This window comes from Loxodonta africana, chromosome 13 (genome assembly GCF_030014295.1).
Source record: "Loxodonta africana isolate mLoxAfr1 chromosome 13, mLoxAfr1.hap2, whole genome shotgun sequence".
NCBI classification, from domain to species: Eukaryota; Metazoa; Chordata; class Mammalia; order Proboscidea; family Elephantidae; genus Loxodonta; species Loxodonta africana.
The window spans coordinates 29742645-29766310 of record NC_087354.1 but is presented as its reverse complement, the minus strand read 5'-3'; the positions used below and the strand labels follow the sequence as shown (position 1 = coordinate 29766310).

The following is a 23666-nucleotide window of genomic DNA, read 5'->3' as shown; positions in this document are numbered from 1 at the left end:
GCCTGGGTGCATTCCCTCTGCTCCCATTTCTGCCTCTGTCTGCCCAGAGCCCCTCCTCAGGCCAGTCTCTGGAAAGCACTGGAAAGCCTTCTCATCTTCCCGCCAGGCTCCTTCAGGCCAGGGACCCCAAAGAACAGGTGGGGCCTGAAGCAGTGCAGATGAACAGCAAAGGGGAAAGAAAGAAGCGGGACTGTAGCACCCAACAAACCCTCCAGACCCCACCCACCCCACCTCCCACCAGGTGGAGACCCAGGGCCTTCTCCAACACCCACATCTCCCCCAGTGCTCATCAGCTGGGCTGCATCCTTGCCTTCAGGCTACCACTTCCAGGAATCGCATCTAAGACTTGCAGCTACTTCTGGGCAACCCCAGAGGAAAGGCAGTACTAATGAGACCAAGGCCCCAATATGGACCAGGCTATACACTCCCCCCTCCCACCACCTCAGTGTCTAGACCACTGCTGGGCACACCAGAAGGAGATGATGACATTAGGTGGCATGCGGGGAGGACCCTGGAAAAGGGACTATTTAAGAAGACCTTGCAGGGAGGGTTAACTTCTCTATGTATAGGGGCTGGTGAGGGAGGAGTTGCAGCTTTGGGGACCTCCTTTAACTGGGGTGGGGAGTAAAGACTTTAAAGAGACTTAGGTTCTGCCACTTAGTACCTGTGTGACTTGGGACATATATCATAACTTTTCTGAGCCTCTGTGTCCTCATCTGTAAAATGGGTGTACTAGTGGTACCTACTGCCGATAAAGTTATGAGGAGTCTCTGAGCTAAAGTACATGGTCTGGCTCCTGTAAGTCCTCGGCACACAGCCGCTCTTAATGCATCTTCCCTCCCTTCTCTGCTGGCCCCGCAGCCCGTTGGGGTGAATGTAGACACCAGGGCTCCAGGAGCCCTCAAGGGCAAAGGGGGCCCTAAGGGAGACCGCCACTGACAGCTGTGGCCTCGCCCTGGCCTGTGGTGAGTGTCACTCCTCAGAAACACTTTTCAGGCCATTTACTCTTTGAGGGTGAAGTGGGCAGGGAGGGGCCACAGTTGGCGCTTGGTGCTGCATTCAGTGCGGTGACGTCTCTCTGTCCAGACACAGGCTGCTTGTGCAAACAGGGCCTTTCACGTCTGTCTACTCCCCCATGCTGGCCCAAGCTGGGCCCGACCCCAGCACAATGACACCTCTGTTGGCCTGCGGGGGGTGGGGACACTTTCCCCCCTTCCCTACTTTCACCGTCCCCAGCACATGGACCCCCCGGGGGGGAGGTGGGGCTTCCAAGAGCCTCTTCCCAAAACACACAGCTCCAGAAAGTGAAGGGGCAAAGTCTACCAGCGGGAAACACGGAGCCGACCCCCGCCCCTACTTCCCAGACACCTAGCTCTACCCGTCACCCACAGGGCCATGGGCAAACCCATCAACCTTTCTCCCACGACAGTGAAACTGGAATGACGATGCCCAGCTAAGCGAGATCTAGAGATACTCAACCTGGCGCTTAGTTGGCTTCTAATTAGTAATAGGAGACACAATGATGCTATATGATTATTGGGGCCCCAAATGGCCAAAAGCAGCAGTCATCAGTGTTGCTGGGATGCTTTTCCCTCCAACGTCATCACCCTTCTCTTGGAGCTCCCACCTCAAGATGGTTAGTAGAAGTTAAACCTATGAAACAGCCTCTTCAAACAGAAGGATTTCACAAGCATGGTAAGAAAACCTCACAGTACAGAAGAGTGTATCCCTCCATCCCCACTCCCCAGAGGTCGCTTTCAAGTCCATCTTTCCAGAAGCTCTCCATATAGAAGCGCACCTGTGCCTTTTACATACACACAAATAAAGACCATACACCACTGCCTATTCTGCAGTTTATTCTACCCATCTCCTGATACACGCTGCCAGTATTCCACACCGGCTGGTAGACACAGGGCAGCCACGTTACTTTTTACAGTTGCATAGTATTCCACGGGATGAATGGGCCATCGATCTGTTCCAATTAAAAAGAAATGCTCTGTTGAACATCCTTGTACATACTTCTTTCGGGCCCTTTGCAAATGTAACCACACAGTAAATTCCTAGCAGTGCCATTTGTGACAAAGTATATGTGCCTTTTACATTTTGATACTGCCACATTTCAGAAACAGTGACACAATTTACACTCCCCAACCAACAGTGCTGGAGTGTGTCTTCAAACAGGCACACGATGGTACAGAAAGACACAAAGACAGCAAGCCAGTGTGAGAGACAGGCCACAGAGGCGTGGCCACGGAGCCCACTGAGAATGGGATTGGACTAGCCTGTTGCCAGTGGTTTCCTCCTGTCCCAGCTTGTACAGGCCGATGGCTCAGGGGTGCCTGGAGTCAGAGGGGAGTGGGGCCCGCAGGGGTGCTGGGAGTAGAGGGCAGACCAGCCTGGCTGGGACCCCGCCTGAATAGTTTCCCACAGCCATTGTCTCCGCCGTGCTTGGTCTCCTTGGGGGAGTTTATTCAGGGGCCTCCAGAGAGGGTTTGGGCAGGAGGAGGAGGAGGGTGTGCAGTCCTCACCAAAGGCACCCAGGAATATGTCACAGGAGGGAGAGAAAAGGGGAGGGGCCCATTCCTGGGAGAAACTGGACGTCAAGAACCCCTGACGAATGAATAGCAAGTTTGCCCTTGAACCTCACTGGGCTTCGCCATTCTCAGGCACAGAACAAGAGCCGAGACACGTCTGAGCCCAGCTGCACAGGGACGGCGGCGGTTCATCTCAGACACTTTGACAGGCTGGGCCTTTTCCCTGCATAGCTCAGATCTGCCTCCCGGCTCCCCTGGCAACAACGCAGCCACACGGCTCCTGGGTCCCGGCCCTGCCTGCTGTGAGTGGGAGGAGGGACGAAGAAGAGCACCAAAGGGAGGACAGCTGGGAAGAGGGAGGTGTTAACTCCTGGAAGGCTGGAGCCCTTGTTTGGCAGCCTCCCGGTGTGCTGCCCTGGGCCCTCTGGGGTGGAAACGTGGACGGTGATGAGCTGCCAATTGCCAGAAGCACCTCAGACCCAGCACAGGCAGGTGGTATAATGGGGCAGAGATGGTGGAGGTGGAGATGCTTAGCCAACAAACCAAAGGCATGGCCCCTGCAGGATGGGTTGGGCCAGGTGTCCCCAGGTCCCCTGCCCAGGTCCTCCTCCTCCATCCTGCCCCCTGGCTTCTGCAGCCTCAGGACAGTGGCAACTGTGGCTTTCCTTCCTTAGCAAGTGAAAGGCTTTTCCCATGCAATGGTCTCGCGTGTCCTGGGGCAGCTTGGCTCTGTATTCCAATCCTGTGACCTTCGAAAGACCCACAGTTCCTCTTGGTTTCCATTTTCAGAAAAGCTGAAAAGAGGCTGTCCCATCACACTTGACAGGGCAATCTAAAGAGAAGAAAAATCACACGTGAGAAGGAGCTTTGCACTCTAGGGAGGGAGGTGTCCTATAAATCTCATTCAGGTATTATTAGGGCTGAAACTAGGTATTTCCGCTCCCTGGGGTGGCTATAAGTCGGAACTGACTCAATGGCAGTGGGTTTGGTTTTTGGGTTTAGGGGAGGGAGGAGGGTTGGCTAGGGGGAGACGTTCACCTGAAGTTTTCTCAGAACCTCCCCAGCATGGCTGTCCTGAAACGGCAAAGTCAAGAAGTTGGGAAGGACAATGGTTTATGTCTGGCCTTTGGAACCTCTGGGTCTGGTTGACACTAAAGAGAGTATCACCTGTATTACTTCTATGCCTCACTGTAACTCTACGAGAAAGGGACAGTTATCCTCAATTTAGAAATAAGAAAACCGAGGCTCAGAGAGGTTAAGGAACTGGCCCAAGGTCATACTGGTCCTACAAGGATCTGAGCCCACGTCCCTCTGATTCCATGGCCCATACTTGTGTCAGCTACTACACTGGTGGCAAAGCTGCCTGACTGAGGGTGCAGGGGAAAGGGGACAGGCACCCCTTGGGGCTACTTCTCAAGGCTTGGAGCATTTGAGTCTTAAGGCCCTGGCCCAGGGAGGTAGGACAGGCAAGCTCCAAGGAGAACGCCGTAAACTCACCCTGAAGGCTGCCTTGCAGCAAACAGAGCCACTGAGAGCAAACAGTATTGAGGGCAAAAGTACTGAGAGCAAATGAAAACAGAAGTGAAGGCACTCAGATTAGGGGCTGGGAGCAAACCCAGATAAGACTTATGCTCCCTGGCCCAAGTCACTTCCCAGCCCCGTGTCACTTGCCAGCAGTGAACTGGGTTTTCATTTTTGTGGCCTACCTCCCTGCATCCCAGGGCAGCTTGAAGGGGACAAAGCCAGTTGGCTTTCCTGTGAGCCAGCATGGGAGTGGGGGTCACTGGCAGGTAACAGAGGAGAAAAAGCAAGAACTTTCAGATTACAAATTGTCAGAGCTAAAAGGGGCTTCAGACACCATCTTATCCAATGCTCATTTTCCAGGTCCAGAGAGGGAGCTGGTTTGCCCAGACCACTCAACAGCTGGGCGGGGCTGGAGTGCAAGTCTTCCCCTCTCAGCTAGGTGGGGCTGTTCCTTCCTGTGCCCTTCGTACTTTGCCAGGCCACCTGGGGCCTTCTGGGATTTCACCCAGCATGGGAAAGAGAAAGGCCAGGGTAAAGAAGGGGTGGGGCAGGTGCTACCATGGGGCTAGAAGCCTTCGTCATCGACAGATCAAGAGGCTCCAGGCCCCCCTCCCCACTCCCCGGCCACACAGTAGGAGCCATACACCTCCTCTGGCTGCAGGAGAAACAGGCAGGAGGAGGTGGATCAGAGAGAGAACAAGCCCCTAATCCTGACCCACAATGCTTTTTGAGACGGAGGACCAGGACAGAGAGACAGCTCCAGGAGATGTGAGGAGGGTGGGAACCCCCAGGAGCAGCTTGTCACCACAGAGCCTGGTGGCTGAGCTGCAGCCAGGGCCAGGCCTGGAGCTGGGGATGCATCTCAGACCACTGCCCTTTGCTGTCAGGTCCTCTGCGTCAGGCAGGGGTGCCCTGTGCCAGGCAGATCTGACCTGCTCAGATTGCAAAGGAGATCCCAGAATCCCCGATCCTATGACTGACCTCGCCTCATCACGCACTGCCCTCGAGTGACGTCTGTGCTTGCTGATGAACAGTCACGTGATAGAGCAGAAGGACACGAGGACAAATGAACGGATTTCAACCCAGCTGTGCCCCCCTCCTTGGAATGATGGTTTGGGCCAGCTGCCATTCTGACTGGTTGGGACCAGGCTGTCCCAGAGAAGTTGAACCCCTTCATATCTGCCCCATACCTAAGGGGAAGGGAGAAGAAACATGAACCCTTATTCAGTGGCGCCCACCTGCCCCACACTCCTTATAGCACTCTATGTTGTTACTGTTCTTCGCTGCCCCAGAGTCGGCCCCCAATTCATGGCAACCCCATGCATAGCACAACTAATCGCTGCTCAGTCCTGCTCAATCCTGCATAGGACGCAGGATTCTGGGAAGGGTTTCGGAGCCGGCTTTTGTGATCTATAGGGTTTCCGCTGGCTGAGTTTCAGAAGTAGATCGCCAGGCCTTTCTTCCTGGTCTTAGTCTGGAAGCTCTGCTGAAACCTATTCAGTATCATAACAACATGCAAGCCTCCACTGACAGACAGGTGGTGGCTGCACATGAGATATACTGGCCAGAACTCGAACCAAGGTCTCCTGCATGGAAGCTGAGACTTCTACCACTGAAACATCACTGCCTCTCTACAGCACTCCATAGGCAGGGATTATTACTCTCACTTCACAGATGAGGGTTAAGAGGCCCCAAGACATTCAGGGCCCTACTGCACAGTGATGCCAGAAGCACAGCCCTGATCTGGTCTCTGCCCACAGTTCCTCCTCCTCCTCCTCTGCCCCACCCCCACCAGCCAAGGCCCCAAACCTGGGCACTGCCATCCCAGTGTCCCAGAAGCCTCAGGACCACCTGGGCTTGCCCTCAGCATCCCCACCTCAAGTTCCTAACTCCCCAGGTTTTCTCAGGGCCCTGCCCAGCATGCTTGCTTAGTTCTAGAATAATCTGTGCCCCCTGACCAGCCCAGCCCTGAGAGCATTTTCTCACTAGCCAGAGGAATGCCTGCAACTCATAGGACAGTTTCTTCTGACACTTGGAGCCAGGAGATCTGGGAAGTGGCGGGGGGCAGGGGGAGGAACACCAAACAATAAAATCTTAGCCGTGCAGAAAGAGCTGGAAGGCCTTTGTCTCGGGAAATTTCCCCCTGTGGAACTAGGAGTAAGGTGGCGCCCCATTTCGTGCCAGGTCTGTGGCCCACACTGTATCAGGCTCCCCCATGCCAAGCCCAGCCCAGCCAGGCCGCCTTGGGAAGGGGAGCCACACTTGGAATGTGATTCCTAGGCTTTGTGTGACGCTCCCCTTAGAGTACAACTCCCAAGACCCCCGTCACCTCCTAAAGCCCCTGCCAGCCCGCCCCCTAGCACCATGTCGATCACCAGATTAAGAAGCTCAGAGCTACAGCTGAGGCGGCTAAAACCCTGGAGGGAGGAGTGGGGAGTAGCAGGGAGGGCAGTGGGCAGCTCTTCCCCACCCCTGCCATGGGCGCCCTCTCTCTCTGTCCCTGCTGCAAAGCTCTAAAGCTCTAACCTCTACATTCTTCTCTTCACTGACTTCAAGATTCACCTGCAGACACCGAGCCTGGGTGAGGAACAGCCAGGGAAACACAGGAGGGGGTAGAAGAGAGGCTCCCAAAAACAGGGAGACAGGTGGGCAGAGGGGACAGGCAGCTCAGACGCAAGGAGTGAGTATGCTGGGGCAGGACTGGCTGGCGGGGCCATGTGAGGCGAGGAAGGTGGGTGCTGGAGGGAAGGCCCAGGGCTTCCCCAGCTTGGACTGAGCAGGCCAGGTTAACCCCAGAGGCTCTGTGTGGGTTCTCTGGCCAGCTGCCAGACCCTGAGCAAAGTGCATTCCACAGCACTTGAGGGGAGGGTGAGAGGAAGCCCTGGAGATGGGGGAGGTTGCTAAAAGGGACAGAGAAGAAATCAGGGCATTAAAAGCTTTTCTCTAGGCAAGACCCCAGCATTCCTGAACCAAAGGCTTCCCAAATCAGTTCAAGTACAGGCACTGGAAATAGAGCTCCCTTCTTTCTGTCTAGGGGAGGTCACCAGGACTGTGAGAAATCAGGTGGGCTCAGTCCACCTGTGATAAAGACCAATGGGAAGGAGCTGGAGGATTCTGCACAAGACTGTGAAGGGTTCCAGGCTGGGATTTTCAATTAACCTGGAAGTTATGAGGAGAGGACTAGGCCAGCAGTGCTGAATAGGGCAAAGGCCAGGAAGGGCCTCGGAGCCAGACCCCCTAGTTGCTGAATCCCAAGGCCCCTGCACCCAAACAACCCACAACCCCTGCCCAGCTCCTGAGGTGACTGGAGGGGCTACGGAGAGGGGGAAACTCTTAAGGCAACACACCGGAAGCGATATAGAGGCTCAGCTTGGCAGGCGTCCAGCCCCTTCTCAGCCCTGTACCCAGTCCCAGGGCCTGCAGGGGGTGACAGGACACACCCAGGGCCCCCGGCCAGCAGCTCTTCCTCCTCCAGCTTCTCCTTTGCTGCCCCTGCCAAGCTCCCTTCTAGCTGGGCCACCACTGCAGGGTGGGGGCGGGGGTGAGGGGAGGAGGGCCGGGCTGCAGAAGGCGGGGGTCTGCGAGGACCTAGGAAGAGAGGCTCTGTTTGCTCCTGATCCTGCAACCACCCAAGTTTTCAAGTCCTACAACTCCCCTTTCCTCTCCCAAACAGAACTCACTGTCCCCTTCCTGTCATTATGCTAAGTCAGCGAGCGCTAAATCAACACACACTTTGAAACAGCCACCACCGCCATCACCAGAAGTCAGAACCACACTTTCTAAGCTAGAAGGGAACGGTTTTGCTAATGAGAACACTGAGGTTCAGGGCGGGGCTTGGTCTGCCAGAGGTCACCCAGTAGGCCAGCAGCCAGGGCTTGACTGAGCTGCCTACCAGACTCCCTCCCTGCTCAGGGCCAGGCCTCTGCAAGGCTCTGAGAGGGGGCTTCTCCATCACATCCTCAACAAGATCCTGGCCCAAGCATGGGTGGCGGGGGTCTGGGGCCAGGGGAGGCCGTAATGCGATAAGCAGACTGGCCATCTGGCTCGGGGACGGACAAGAGCCCAGACTGGTCGCTTCTGCTGCCCTGTCCCAAGGGGCCCTGTGTCGCGAGAGACAGAATGCCAGATGGACAGGCACTGGCCTGGGTCTGGGTGGAAGCCAGTGAGTTCCCTGTAGTCAGGGCTAACCAACTTCTAGACGTGGAGGGGTTGGAGTAGAGGGGGTCAAGGGAGCAAAGCCAGACACCCCAATGGGCAGACAGAGAAGCATGATGGGGGAGCTGACAGCCCCCACAGGCTTGGTGCCCAGCTCCCCAGGTAGGCCCAGCCCCTCCCAGCTCCATAGCCCCCAGTCCCACAGACGGGGCCCCCTCCAGGGGAAAGGCAAACAGGTCTCTGCTGGCACCTTCTCAGACATGCATGCAAAACTAATTAACATGGGGCGACGTGCGAGCAGCCGGCCAGCTCCACACCCTCGAGTCCACGCAAACAAGGCAAGCCCTTGTCCAGGGGACATGCACAAAGCTTTGTTGCTAATTTAGGCATCTGTCTCTGTCTGGTCTGGTCCTCCTGCCTGCGCTGGGGTTTTTTCCCAGCCCCTCGGACAATGCTGGGAACAGGCCCGCCCGATCCCTTATTCAAATCACACCCTGGACAATGAATTCATTGTGCGGGCCACAGAAAAGGGGATGCTGGGGTGTGTGCGTGTGTGTGCGCGTGCGTGCGTGCATGCGTGTGTGTGTGTGTGTGTAACAGGGCAGGAGCATCAGAGAGTGGAGACCCGCAGGGGGTGGTGGGTGTAGAAAATGGGAACCCAGGAAAGTGTTTACTCACAGAGCTTCTGCAGCTGCCTTGGGCCCCTTCCCTCTCTGGCCTGGCTGGGAGCTGGGGAGGGGGGGTGTCTGGGACTTGGAGGTGGGGGTCCCCGAGTGAACGAGGGGCCTTAGGCCCAGCAGATACAAACTCTGGCTCAAACCTTCACCTTGTTGCCCTCTCCCACTTTAGCGGTCGATAAGTTACCTCTGCCTGTCCAGGGCGGGCATAGTTTTTATAGGTTGATTTGGGGGTTCTTGTTGTTTGTTACTCAGACTTAGCAGGGTAATGCAGACCCCGACTGCAGGGGAGGAGACAGGGCTGGGGGGGAAGAGGTGCTGGCGGCTGTGTGGGGTGGGACCTGCTGTCTCGGCCATTGTCTTCAGGCAACGTTTCATTTTCTCCTCCTTCCCAGCTAATAAATTAGAGAGGACATGGTGAGCTGTGAGGGGACAAGCTCCCCATGGGCGGTGGGCGGGCAGGCGGGTGAGTCTGTGAGCTCTCAGCAGATGGGGCTCACCCAGCCCGACGGCTGATCACACCACACCTGGTCAGACCCTTGCACGTAGCCCCACACAATGAACAGCATAAAATATATATATAGATAAATCTCCTGAGATCCCCGAGGGGGAGAGTCAGGCTTTGAAATGCCCTCCCTCCTACCAACACCTCCCCACCCCAGCTCCTTGTTGCACAGAGCACGCTGAGACAGGCGACATAAACAGACACACACAGGCTGACACTGACACGCAGACACAAAAAGAAATACACACACCCAGAGGCAGCCCCAGACATGCACACTGACAATGGTGTAATGAATGTAAGACAGCAGCGGCGGGCGCATTCAGTCCAAAGCCCACATCGTTGGCCACCCAGCCGGGGGTGGCTGAAAGGTTAGGAGGAGGCTGCGAGCCACCTCCCCAGCCCTGGCTCCTAGAACGCGCTGCCGTCTGCGCAGAAGGTGAGGTAAAACACCATTTCAGGCACCCAAGCGGAAGCAAATGCCTCCTGAAACAGAAAAGTTTGAAATTGGTCTCGGCCCTTAGTCAGGGTTGGCTGAACTGCCTGGAGTTGTTTTTTTTTTTTTTAATATTGAAAGAAAAGGTGCTCAAAAATCATCTTAATTGCCCTGCATTTCAAAGAGACACATCCAGAACCAAAGTGGAGCCTTGCTGGGGCAGCTTCCCCTTGCAGTAGAGTCCACAGGTTAGGGTAATTTCTTCCTGTTGTTGAAATAATTTTGAGAAGGGTATCATAGGATGAAGAGGAACACAGATGGTTCAAGTCCCACAGACCCCTTAGAGTGTGCTCATGGGGATAAAGGTGGCTCCCTCTCAATCCTCCCAGACTGGGCTGAACCATGTGAAATTACCAATGCTTGAGTGTTTCCGAGCTACAAACAGGAAATTTCGTACGGTTCAATCTGATAGGCAGCTGGTTCCAAGAATCACCTGGGCTATTTTTTTTAGTTCCTCCCCAAACTGAGTTATTCTTCTTAAAGAAGAAAAACAAAACAAAACAGCAATAAAGAACCCACTCTACCTCTCCGGCTGCACATATACATGACGCAGAGAGGCTGAAACAGCTGCTGGAAAGAACTGGGCATGTACACACGCAGCACAAAGCCTGGATCAGGCCTGGACCACCTTCCAGCTCCTGCTACCAGTGTCTCCCATTTCTCCTTTTTCCCTGTCTCTGGCTCTGGAGCGGTGTCCTGAAATGGAGAGAAGGAAAGAACATAAGAGGGGTGACAAAATGGGAAAGGGACAACTGTAAAGCTGGCTTCTCCCCTGCACGAAGCGTCTCCTGGGCTAGCCTCGGAACTGGAGCATGTGCCGTCAATGAGCTACCACATCTAAACACAAGGCAAGTCTCCGTGCACATGACATTCATTAAATAAACCTAGGAGATCCAAGCAAGAGAGCCAGAAGGGAGACAATGCCCCCCAGCATAGGGAAAGCCCACTGCCTACCAGGTTCTGATTGTTCACTTGTCCAGTTGCTCACCGAGGACATGCAGGGTCAGTCACAGAACCCAGAGTGCACGGCACCCTCCTGGGAAATCAGCCTCATCAACCTCTCTGGGTTTCAGAAGCAGAGTCCAGTGCTGTTCTGTATGTCACTACCAGCCTCTTGCTTGCCCATAGAGAAAAGCCTGTTCTATGAGCTCATCAAGCCCACCTGCAGTGGCTGGCTGGACCATACAGAAGCTGAGGTATGGAAGCTGACCCAAGAGTCTCTGTGGCCAAGGACCCAGGGATCCATTCAAAGATCTGGTACCATGTTCCACATAGTCAGAAGTGCTACAGCCCGTCCTTGCAGTGTGATGGACTGCTTTTATATGGCCTTTCTAGCCATGATCTTGTAACTCCCACCAAATGATTGGGTGGGGCTATGCAAATAAGGAGCTTGTGGCCCATCAAGGCAATTGGACAGCTTGATAATAATGCAAAGAAGAGCACGGCACCCTTGTGAGAGTAACCAAAAAAAAAAACAAAACCAAACCTGTTTCCATTGAGTCAATTCTGACTCATAGTGACCCTACAGGACAGAGCAGAACTGCCCCGTAGGGTTTCCAAAGAGTGGCTGATAGATTTGAACTGCTGGCCTTTTGGTTACCAGCCAAATGCTTAACCACTGGAAGGTGTATGGAACCCTAAAGAGGGGACTGGTCAGTTTTGCCATCTCCCTAGGCTTAAAATGAGCCAGCCCAGAGGCAAAAAGGGGGACCTCACTACCACCAAGAAGAAGAGATGGGAACAAAGTGCATCCTTTGGACCCAGGGCCTCCATGCTGAGAACCTTCTAGACCCAGGAGACATAGAGACAGAACCCTAACACCAGATATGGCACAAGACAGCAAGAAGCAGCAGCAGAACCAGGACACCAGCACAACATGGCATGGTGGGCTTCCCTGCCCACAGAACAAGGCCACTATAGTGGGTGTGCCGACCCGCAGAGCAAAAGAGCTGAGCACCTTTGGGCCAAGGCTTACTGGTGAAATGGGGTGCCCCCAAGCACTTACTGGCAGAGTTAAAGAGCTTTGTGACACTTGGCCAGGCAGGACAGAAGCCAGGTTGGCTGAAGAGGCCCAAGGGGCCAAGGGGTCTGATCCTGAATTTTAACCTGTTACTTCCCTAACAAACCCCAAAGTGTGAGTATGGTCTGTGAGTTCTGTGTGGCCATTGCAATGCATTATCAAACCCAACAGTGAAGCAGAGAGTGCCATGCGAGGGATAGATGGTGTCTGGATTAGTAAAATATCGGAGAGAGGAGGTATATCTGACCTCCACCTCATAGAAGTCAGCCTTGGGTTGCTGATCTTGATTCTCCTTCTCCCTTATGAAGTTAGAGGAGGTCAGACGCCCCACCATACCATACTTACACACCTACATCCTTGACAAGTACTTTAACCACAAATGCCATGTAACGTCTAAAGAACTGTGCCTATTAAAAAAAAAAAAAAAAGAAGAAACACATCAACCTCCATTAAAAAACCCACCAAAGTAGTAATAATAACAAGGAGATGAAATCTATACTCCTGGGAGGTAAGTGGGGGCATGTCAGAGCTTGTAGTCTGGCTGCAGGGCTGGTGGACTCACTGGCCGGTTGGGCCCCAATCTAGGGGCCATACTGACCACTCTCCAAAACTCCAGCCAGCTATGTGGAGAGAAGGTAGCTGGGCACCCACCATTGCTAGCTTATGTGCAGGCCAACTTGCCAAGAACTATACTCAAGGTCCAGCTTGAGTAGAACCAGCTAGAATTCTAGCCTTGGTGCCCCAAACAGTGTCTGATTTGTTCCAAGGAGGAGAAACCTCTGTACCTGAATTCAACCAGACGTAATTCATTATCTGATTGCCTTTAAGGTATTCCCTACGAATCTCCTACACAAAACTCAATCGGTAACTGCTAGTCTGATTCCTAAGATTACAGTTGTTTTTAAACGGAGAAAAGGAAATGGAGATTTCACAGTTCTATAGTTGGAAACCCTGGTGGCGTAGTGATTAAGTGCTACAGCTGCTAACCAAAGGGTCGGCAGTTCGAATCTGTCAGGCGCTCCTTGGAAACTCCATGGAGCAGTTCTACTCTGTCCTATAGGGTCGCTATGAGTCGGAATCGACTCGACGGCACTGGGTATATAGAACAAATGGAATCTGGAGAATTCTAGTTCTTGCCCAGGCTCAATGATGGCTTAAGGGCACAGTAGACCAAGCAGGAACTGCCCTCTAACCTTGTTCTCCCAGGCTCTTGGGGTACGGAGAGGGGCAGGGAGACCCAGAAGCCCATACACTGATAATGGTCATGCCCCCAAACCAAAAAAAACAAACCCATTGCCGTGGAGTCAATTCCAACTCATCACGCCCCCACAGGACACAGCAGAACTGCCCCCACAGGGTTTCCACAGAGCGGCTGGTGGATTTGAACTGCCGACCTTTTGGTTAGTAGCCATAGCTCTAACCACTGTGCCCCAGCACCCTCTAATCCAGCACCCCACTCTCAGCCTGGCCTTCCCATTCTAGATGTATAGATGAAATTTCAACAACCAGATTACATAAGCATAATGTGCTGGGCAAGGGACTGTGGTTTTCTTCTCTTTCCCTAAGGCCTTGCCCAGAGCCTGACACAGTGGGCCATCAATAAATGTTGAATGAATAAATGAATGCGGTAGAAAAAATACACTCCAGCATGGGAACACTTCCAATTTCTGAACTCCAGAGTTCCCTCACTAGCTGAAAGATGCTCGGCAACACAGCCCTGGGGCTGCTAAAGTCCAGGCCAAGTGCCAAAGAGGTTCGGGGGCCCAGGGCAGCTGTACCAGCTCAGTATGGGCTGGCCGGGGCAGCATGGGGCCTGGCAGCCCCCGACACCCACCCATCTTGCATGTGGTAGGCAGGCCAGTTCCCTTAGCCTGCTCCCACCTCTGCCATTCTCAGCCTCCATCACCTGACCTGACCTTCTGCACCAAATCTCTGGCCCAGTCCAGGGGAATTCCTCCCTGCCCTTCCATCCCCATCATGGGGCCTCTGCTCAGGGAGTTCTTCTTCCTCCCAGGCAGGGAGGCCCTGTCCTCCTCTCTCCCCAGCCTAGACGTGTTTGGGCACAGTAAAACTTCTCTGATGACTCCACCCCAAACCCATTCCTCCCCGCTAACTCCATAGTCAATTTGCTCCTTGAATATGTACCTCCTTGGCATAGGGGTTAAGTGCTACAGCTGCTAACCAAAAGGTCGGCAGTTTGAATCTGCCAGGCGCTCCCTGGAAACTCTATGGGGCAGTTCTACTCTGTCCTATAGGGTCGCTTTGAGTCAGAATGAACTCGACGGCAATGGGTTTGGTTTTTTGGTTTTAGGCTGGCCAACGCTGGTTTCTCTGCTCCTTGGGGTCAGGGAGCAGTGTGTGGACAGGCAGTAAACACCATGACTTACTGTGGAGGGACTGATGGACAGAGAGATGAGCCCAATCCCTTGTTCTCTGCCTTCCCTGGGCCTTCACGCATTACAGACCTGCGCATGTGCGCGGCACGCCAGGAGGATGGTCACCACAGCAGAGCCTTTCTGGCTCACTCGTGCTCAGTCTCTGTCCCCCGACAGTTCACGAGCTGCAGGTCCTCTGGTGGGGAAGGAAATGGATATTTCTTGAGTGCCACAAGGTACATATTTTTGTTGTTGTTAGGTGCTGTCGGTTTCAACTCATAGCAACCAAATGGCAAAGAGTAGAACTGCCCCATAGGGTTTTCTAGGCTGTAATCTTCATGGGAGCAAATCGCCAGGTGTTTCTCCCAAGGAGCCACTGGTTGGGTTCAAACCACCGATCTTTCAGTTAACAGCCAACACTATCCCTGATGAGCAAAGCAGCTCAGAGGCAGATGTGAGGTCATATCCTTGTGGGCTCTGAACAGGCTCTTGAAGGCTAAAGGGCAGCTGCGCCTGTAAACTTGAGAGCTCCCACTCTTTACTCCGTCTTCCCTGGCACTCCCCAAGGAAGTGGCTGCTCTCAGAGGCATTCACTGCCTCTCCTGTCCTAGAGACAGACGTGCTGCGCCACCCAATGGGACAGACAAGAAGAAGGTCTAACGTCCTCTGCTTCAGGGCAAGGCAAGGCAGGAGAGACACCATGGGCCACCCTTCCCCTCCTCCAGAGGACTGTAGGCACTGCCTCAGGGGGCATAATACCACAGAAAGCAAAACCCCAACTGCACCCTGGGCAGCCCCAATCCCTTGGCGCCATGGGAAGGCTAGTAAGCTTAGGCCAAGCCCCTGATTTTACAGACTGAGGCACATCAAGGCTATGATCACATTGGCAATGAGGAGACAAGCCGGAACAGGGGAATGCCTCACCTCCTCAGCCCTCCCGGCATATTGCCAAGGTACACAGGGCCCAGCACAGAGGCTTCCTGTCAGGGATTCTCCAGGTTCTTGGCCAGCCGAAAGCAAAAGATGCTGCAGAAGCATCCTCTAGCAACAAGCTCATGCTGTTCTCCAGAGCCCAGGCTGACATCTTGGGAGGTGAGGACCCACTGGGGACTCAGACTCCCACCTTCTTAAGGGGCAGGGCTGTAGCTTCTGAGACATACTCCATGCAACCACCAAAAGGGCATATGGCTTGGAAAGGAAGGCCAGACCCTAGATTATATCTGCCACTTTTTTTGTACCCCAAGAGATGGGCCTCAAAGGAGAGAAAGTACTCAAAGTGTTAGCACAGAGCCCAGGAACAAACGGTTCCTGTCAACTATCACCATGACTCATCATGACTTCCTGGCCACCCATTCCTCACCTCCAAAAGTCTTGTGAGGAACCATTTACAGACTCAACACTTACTGGAGCTGGAAGGCCTTTGATTTAGCCCAGCCCCTACATTTCCGGGGTAGGAAGTGGAGTTTCTGAGAGGGAAAGGGAGCTGGAGGCAAGGCAGGACCTGCAGCCAGGAGATGAGAAGGGCTGAGCAAGGCCCCTCTGACAGCAGGATACACCCAGCACCATCCAGAAAATCTCTCCAAAGACCCAAGTCTTGGCAGGGAGCCAGGGCAGGAGGCCTCTCCAAGATGCTGCTGGCTCTTAGCCAGCATGCATCCCAGAAGCTCCAGCTCACCAAGAACAGGGAAGGCTGAGGGGGGAGGGGCAGCCAGGAGAGGGGATCCACCCAGGAGCCCTCAGGCCAAAGGAAACCTGATGAAGTGGGGTTGGCACAGACCTGGGAGGCATGGCTGGCATCCCAAGGCCTGTGGGTTCGGTACATCTGGGAGAGTATGAAACCACTGGCAGGACTTGGGTGGCGGGGTGTCCACCCCTAAGAGAACCCTCCTGTCATCTACAGCTGTGCCCATAAAACTCCACTGGGGCATCATTAAACCTTCATCCAAAGATTCTTCTGGGTATTACTGACACGCTGTCCTCCCCCCAACCCTAAATGCAGAAAAATATGATGCCTACAGATTCAGGCCATGACTCTGGCCTCCAAGAATGGAGGTATAATTCCCACTGAGGGGGCTGGACTAGGCACCCCTGAAAGCCCCAAAAGTCAAGGCTCTTCGCCTCCCACCCCTTCAGCGTATCTTTTCTACAGCCCTCTGCACAGAGCTCTCTGTGGCCAGAGGCCTCCGGGGATGGACTGGGATTAGTTACTGAGCACCAGGGCCAGAAGAGGTCTTGATTCTCTAGTCTAGACCAGCACTGCCCAAGAGAAATAGAACGTGGGCTCCATTTATAATTTTCAATTTTCTAGTAGCCACGCTAAGAAGCAGCAGCAGTGAAAACTCATTTTAATAATACATGTTATTTAACCCAATATTATCATTTCAACATGTTGCATAACCACAGTTCAGGAGATCCACAGCACATGTGTCTAGTGGTTGCCATATGGGATAGCACAGCTCCAGGCTCTGGCAACCTCGCCTGATTTTCAGAGGAGGATGTGGTCTAAGCATCTAAGGAGAAGGCACCAGGGTCAAAAGGGAAGCCCCAAACTCCATCCCTACAGCTGGCCCATCAGCCTTTCCTTTCAGCCTCCAAACAAATACTCATGGCATATGAAATAAATTACGATAAATCAAATTCATGGAGATTACCACATAAACAATTGGAAACAGACAATTCAGAGAGGAGAAATCACTATGCAGTACTTGACATGACAAGGCCAGGGAACAAAGAACAACAGAAAGGAACAGGACGGAGGTTCTGTGAGACCCCTGCACTGGGCACAAGTCTTGTTGAGGACCTCTGTTTACGCCATCCCCAATCAGGGTCACCTGGCTCCCACAGGTGGTAAATACCCACGCTCCAGCCTGGGTCTGGTGAATTTTCTGCCATGTCTCCCTGGAGGAACGACCTACAAAAGCTCCTCTCTGCTTTAGAAGGCAAAAACAAGTCGTGCATTTACCCAGTGCTTCTAGTCTTCTTACTCCGAGTCACCATGCCAACACACAGTCATAATTACTGAGGAACACGTCAATAGTGGCAGCATTGACAAAGACACTATATCAGGGCCTGTGAGCCAAGCAAGGTCAGGCTCCTTGCAGCCCTCCAGCTTCCTGCCCACTTCCTTTATTCCACTCTGATCCATCTCTTTCCCTTCATTCTTTTTCTCCCACCCAGATGGTCTCTGATTACATTTTCTCTGCAAAGAAAGGCACCACAGCTCAGTGTATAAAACACTTTTACAGCAATTAGGAGACAGGTTCTCCTTTGAGGCCCGATTTTAACTTGTGGGAAAAGTCACTCTGACCCCCTGGCCTCAGTTATTTTTCTGTGAATGGGAAGGATATTTTGGACACTGCTTATTCAGCACGTGGACACCTGCCTTTAGTTCACCTTTCTAATCTCAGGGGCTGGTGTGTCTAGTCGACTCTGAAATCTTCTTTAGGAGCAGCACCAGAGGTACCAGAAGCTCCAGGAAACAAAAGGCGGCTCAGATCCCAGAGGCAGTTGGTTCTAATACCCTGAAAGCAGCAAGGGCTATAGTTTCCCCTTTCTAGAAAGGGTGGAAATCTCAGAAAGCCAGGAGCTGCTGAATGGTGGGCTCTACTAGATTATAAAAAGATGAGTGGGATGGATGAGAATGATCAGGCGAAGTGACAAGCATCCGAGGCCCCCAGTGAGAAACAGGACATGCGCCCATTTAAAATGAGAGATCAGAGAAAGAAGGCAGACAGCCATCACCCGAGCCCGACACAAGAGCACCCCAATTTCTGAACACCCAGTGCACCAACATCTGAACTTACAAAGGAGATAAATTGGAGGCTGATGATTAGCATCAGAAAATGATTATTCCCTTTGTAAAAGGCTTCACTGCAGGACTGCTTTAAATAGTGCATTTAAACCATGATCTGATTTGCTAAATTCGATTTACACACATCCACTGCCTAAGCTGGCGTGCGGCTGTATTTACATGTCTTCCCTGGCACTGAGGAGGGGAGAGGCCAGCCATTATTTGGGGCCTTTAATCCTTGTAGACAGTCACTAATCTGGGGAGCTGAACCCTGTTTTTCTTCCACAGCTGGGGCCTTAGCTGCAAACCAGCCCCAGCTTCTCACCCTGCTTTGTCAGTGCGGACTCTGCCCCAAGACAACATCTGGGATTTGGCCATGATTTGTTGGAGCCTTTCTGGGTATAGGGCCTCCTCACCAAGAAGCAGACCCCATCTACCCACTCATCCAAGGATGGCACCTTTCTGGTACAAATTTCCAGAGAATTTGGTCTGTGGCAGGGTCAATAAATTTATTCAGCACCTACTGGTATCATGCCAGGGGTTTAAAGGCTACATTTCGGGAGCCATGGAAACTTATTATTCTGAGCCACATTCTGCAGCTTGTACTTAAGCCATGGGAACCAACCCTGGGCAGGCACAGAAAGGCTGGCTCTCCATCGCAAGAGGACAAAAGAATGGGTCTACCAGGTCTAATGGCGGCTGTGCCCACGCAATGGGAAAACCCTTCTTAGTTCACCTAAAGGGATTTGCAGGTCTCACTGACAACACAGTCCCCCAAGAGAAAAATAACCCCTTCCCATGAGGCCCAACAATGTGACAGGGCATTTAGGGGAGCTGGACCTCCACCAAAAGGGGAAACACATTATCCAGTGTGCACCAATTTCCAGAAGAGAGGTCTGGGTAGCTAATGGACTCAGGGACCCAACATTAACAAAACAAAGTCCCCGCACAGAACTTGAGCCAGTGGCTCCTCCTCCACTATCACTCTCATCTCCTGGGGGCTAGACACTTAGCCTTTAAGAGAGGTTTTCTCAGTAGTTTTTCATATATTTACAGACATCCACAGTGATGTGCCTGGCCCAGCGCTAGCAACTGGGTCAAAGAAAGGAACAAGACAGTATCCAGGTTCCAGTTTATAATAGGGGATGGAGGGATCACTAGACAACAACCAAACCACCTCCCTGGTGCAGTACCACTAAAGCCTGGTCACAAAAGCATGGGAAATGGACTGGAGTCAGGATACCTTGCTCTACTAGCTTTGTGACCTTGGGGAAAATCACTTAACCTCCCTGGGCCTAGTTCTTCATCTGTGACATAAAGCAGTTGACCTACATAATCACCAGCTTTAAATTTTCTATAAATCTTACGCAGGAAAAACGTTCATCCCTCCAAAATTCTGACCAGCTTCCTTCCCCCCCTCCCGGTATTGTGTACTGTTTTACCTGTCACCAAGGTTACCACTTATCTATTGTCTATTTAGTGTTTTTCCATCCTCACCCCTTCTCTCCCTCGTAACCATCAAGGATTGTTCCTTTCTGTGTGTAAACCTTTTCATGAGTTTTTATAGTGGCAGTCTCATACAATATTTGTCTTTTTGTGATTGACTTATTTCACTCAGCATAATGCCCTCCGGATGCATCCACGTTGTGAGATGCTTCACGGGTTCGTCATTGTTCTTTATCGTTGTGTAGTACTCCGTTGTGTGTATGCACCATAGTTTATCCATTCATCTATTGGTGGGCATTAGGCTGTTTCCATCTTTTTGCTATTATGAACAATCCAGCTTCCCTTTTTTGAACAAGGTTATAAACCATCAAGTTTTCTTCTTTGTCTTGGCTGCCAGGAAGCTCAGAACAACCACAGTATTCCATCATAACATCTATTTTACGTCAGGGATTTAGGCTAGCTTATAGGGTATGTGAGTGGGGGGTGCGGAGTGAGAGAAGAGCCCTCATATATGAGTTAGGGCAGTGTGGGGATGCGGCCTTGGATTCAGAAGGGGCTTTGTTTGATATATGAGACCACAGATGCCTGTGGTTAAGAACACAGGCTTTGGGGCAGACAGTCCTGGGTCCACATCCTGACTGCCACATCCTAGCTGTCTCCAAAATCACAAAGAGGGAATCATCACTCTACCTGTCAATGTACAGCCAGAACGCAGGCATGTGTGTGAAGCACTTAGCACGAGGCCTGGCATCTAGTGGGGGACTCCTATGACACAAACTAGTATTACTGGAGTCTCTTGGTTACTCTACAAACGAACATCATAGGTCCCGCCTTAAGAGGGTGGTGGGCCAGTTGGGGCAGTTAGAACAGCAATTGCACTTATTCACAGGGGTGGAACGAGGGCAAAGAAAACAGAACTGACCCTTTCTTTGGTCAGTGAGCTCAAAGATGATGCTCCATGGAGTCAGCTCATCGGGCTTCCCCTGTATCTGACCCGGGAGAACCTACGGGGCTGGAGCTGTTCTCAATCTAAACCACACCAACCACAAAGGGCCCTGCACTCCCTGGCCAGCCACTAACCTTTCACTAGAGACCACACGCAGTGCGGGAAGGGCGGCCTCAGCCTGCTTGCGCCTTGGGCCTCGTGCTTTAAAGCGGGTGTTAGCCACGCGCCTAACGTTCCTCTGAAATAAAAGAGCGTGAAGCGCCTCGGGTTTCAGACTCCAAAGTAACTCCATTGTTTGGTTCCGGGCCGCTGGCCTAGGCGCGCCGCTCCGGACTCCTGGCCGCTCCGCCGCGGGAAAGGCCATTTAGCCCCTGCTTTTTTTTTTTTTTTTTTGCGGGCGCCCGACCAGGCTGGCTTGGGCCGGAAGCTCCTTTCTCATCAGCAGCCGCGACGCACCCAAGCCCCACTGCGGCGGCCAGGGGCGCACGTTGCAGACCCGGGTCGCCAGTATCCGAGACGGAGGGTCCAGGCGGGATGTGCCAAGGGGGCCGGCGGCCGTTCGCTCACGAGGCCTCCCATAGTGATTACCACTCGGAGCCTGCGTGGACGAGCGGTGGCAGAGACAACCCCGGGCCGGGCGCCCTCGACGCGCGTTCCGCTCCCGTGGGCCGCGCGGCAGGGCGAGAGCTAGGACGGGCTCGGCTGGGCCCGGCGGCGCCATGACCTACCTCGTGCCCACGCAGCCATCTTGCAGTCGCTCCTCGCTCCTCTCAAAATGGCCTCCGGGCCCCGCAGCACGGCCGCCGGAGCCGCGGCACCAGGCGAGGGGACTTGGCTGAGGCCTGCCGCGCCCTTCCCTCCTCCCTCGGCGAGTCTCGGGCGCCCGGCTCGCGCGCGCGCCCCTCGCGCACGGCGTTCTGTGCCTCGCAGCCGGCTGGGCGGCCCTGGGCTGCAGGAACTTCTGGCTCCGAAGGCTGTAGGCCCAGGTCCGGGTGTAGACGAGGTGTTAAAGCTTAAAAAGGATCCTTTCTCTGCGTACGCTTGCGCCCCACTGCGGCCCCTGAGCCTGCTGGTTACTTTATTTTCAGAAGCCCCGGTCGTGGGGGGCTCGGGCCCAGGCCCTTGGTTCCTCTGGGACCATCCTGATCCAAGGCAGGGCGGGAAGAGCCGCGTCTTCCACTAGGTGAAGGGGTAAGGCCGGGCCGGGCCTGGCAACTGAGCGCCTCGGGTCCCGCGGAACGCCGTGAAGGAGAGCCGGAGAGGCCAAGACACAGCCTCCAAGGCCCGAATCGTCAGGGCCGCCATTTACTTTGCGCCTACCGTATGCCACACGCCCTGCTCTGCGTCAGTTCTGCGCCAGCTCTACCAAAGCACAATAGCCAGTTGGTGTATTGTTAAGCTCGTTTCACATATTGAGGGTTGATATGATATTGTCTCGGACCTAGGGAAGGGAGGAGGTAGCCTTTTTTGGTGACCCAGGTGAAAACACAGCCGCTCTACCGAAATGATGCTGGAATCTCCCAACCTTCGGGCTGCAGGCCCGCTCTTTGAGATCCCTTAGGACAGAGCTGGGGTGCAGCCAGCCAGCTCCACCTCCCGCACCTGGACTCTGGCCACTCACCTTTCCTCCGGCGTGCCCTCCTACGAGCCAGTGCCCACAGCGAGTTAGTGTCCCACGAAGAGGACGCCGAGTGCAGGCGGGAACCGCTCCGAGGAGGGAGGCTCCTGCAGGGGAGTAAAACAGAGCGGAGACCTCAGGTGCCCCCCACGCCCGCCCGGGAGCGCGCGCCTCGGTCCACTCCTTGATGGCCCTGTACTCCTGCGGTGGTGACCTGAGTAGCGGGATTGGGGGGGGGCTGGGGCGACACGCGTCCTCGGGTCGTGCGTGATCACAGCGGGGAGCTGTCGCTGGGCCCTCTCAGCCCCTCAGCCCCGGCCGCCCAGGACGGAGGAGGGAAACCGGGCGCAATACTGGCTGATGGGGCCGTGTCTCCGACCCTCGGCCGGGAGCTCCTTAGAAGCCAGTGGGTCAGGTGTCCAGTCACCCACAAGGTTGCCGCTAGGGGCTCCGCCCAACACCCTGGAGTTCTGGCTCGCCCGCCCAGGGACCCTCCTCCGTCTTGGAGCTGGATTTCCGGAAACATAGAACCGCGGAAGTGGGGCACCTGGACGCGACTGGGACCCAACGGAACTCCGAGAGTCTGCCCGCGACCGCCCCGGGGACGATCTTGGCTCCGCCTGATAGCGCCGCTCCTGAGTCCTGTGACTCGGAACCTGCCCGAGGCGGGACCCCAAAACATTGTCCGGAAGCGCCAACCCTTAGAAATCCTGTACCCGGGGCTAACATGAGTCTCCTAGCGGCGCCCTCGGCCGGGTCTTCTGGAGGCGCAAGTCAGTCGGACACTGCTCCCTTCAAGCCTCTAAAAATACTTATATGTTCCCAACCGCAGGCCAGCCAAGCTCGGAACTGTCCACCCGGTTTCCCGCTTCCTCCTGCTCCTCCCCGGGGCGCTCTTTGGAGCCCTGATTCTCCTTGTGTGTGAGGAGGGAGTGGGGGGCAGCGGACTGGATCCGCACAGGGGCAGTGAGGCAGCCAGCCCGTCCTTCCGTGAGACTCTGGCCATCTTTTGGGGCTTTCACTGTCTCCAGCCGGTGGAGTTTTCACCTTCAGATCCCCACCTTCATATGCACCCCCTGCCCCAGGCTAGAGAAAGAGCTACCATTTGCTCAGCATCCACTGTATGCCAGACATTTTATTTGTATATTTTACTTAATTCTCACATGAGAGATACAGACTATTGCCCCCGTTTTACAGACAGGGAAACAGAAGCCCAAAGAGGTGATGTGAGTTTTCAAAGACACAAGGAGTAGTAAAGGCCAAAGCAAATGAAGGAATCCTGCCTCACAGGCAGGGGCATCCTTCCTCCGCCCCCAACCTCAGCTGCTACCTTTCTGGAATTTGGATCTGATTTGTTAACCCAGGCCAGGATAGTCCAGAGTCTTCCACCCTAGTGTCTCAAATCAGAACTTGGCACCCGTAGGTGTAGAAGCAGTCACAGAGGGGAGCTGCTCCTTCTGTTCTCACAATCAGCAGCAGGGTGGGGATGGGGTAGTTCCCCAGCCCTTCTGGGCACACCAGAGGCATTTCTATCTCCCCTTAGCCCAGGCCCCGGGCCCCGGGGGAACCTGGCGAAGCTGCAT

The 23666-nt window shown here is 54.0% G+C and overlaps 1 long non-coding RNA gene across 1 annotated transcript; it reads right to left on the bottom strand.

Annotated features, from left to right (window-relative positions):
* Positions 1-975: 975 nt before the first annotated feature.
* On the bottom strand, positions 976-22302 carry LOC111751627 (uncharacterized). The gene is made up of 5 exons (XR_002786751.2): positions 22087-22302; positions 14296-14479; positions 10413-12315; positions 5040-5248; positions 976-3366 (listed from the first exon to the last, which is right to left on the bottom strand). It is a non-coding gene; the product is annotated as an uncharacterized LOC111751627 (long non-coding RNA).
* Positions 22303-23666: the final 1364 nt, after the last annotated feature.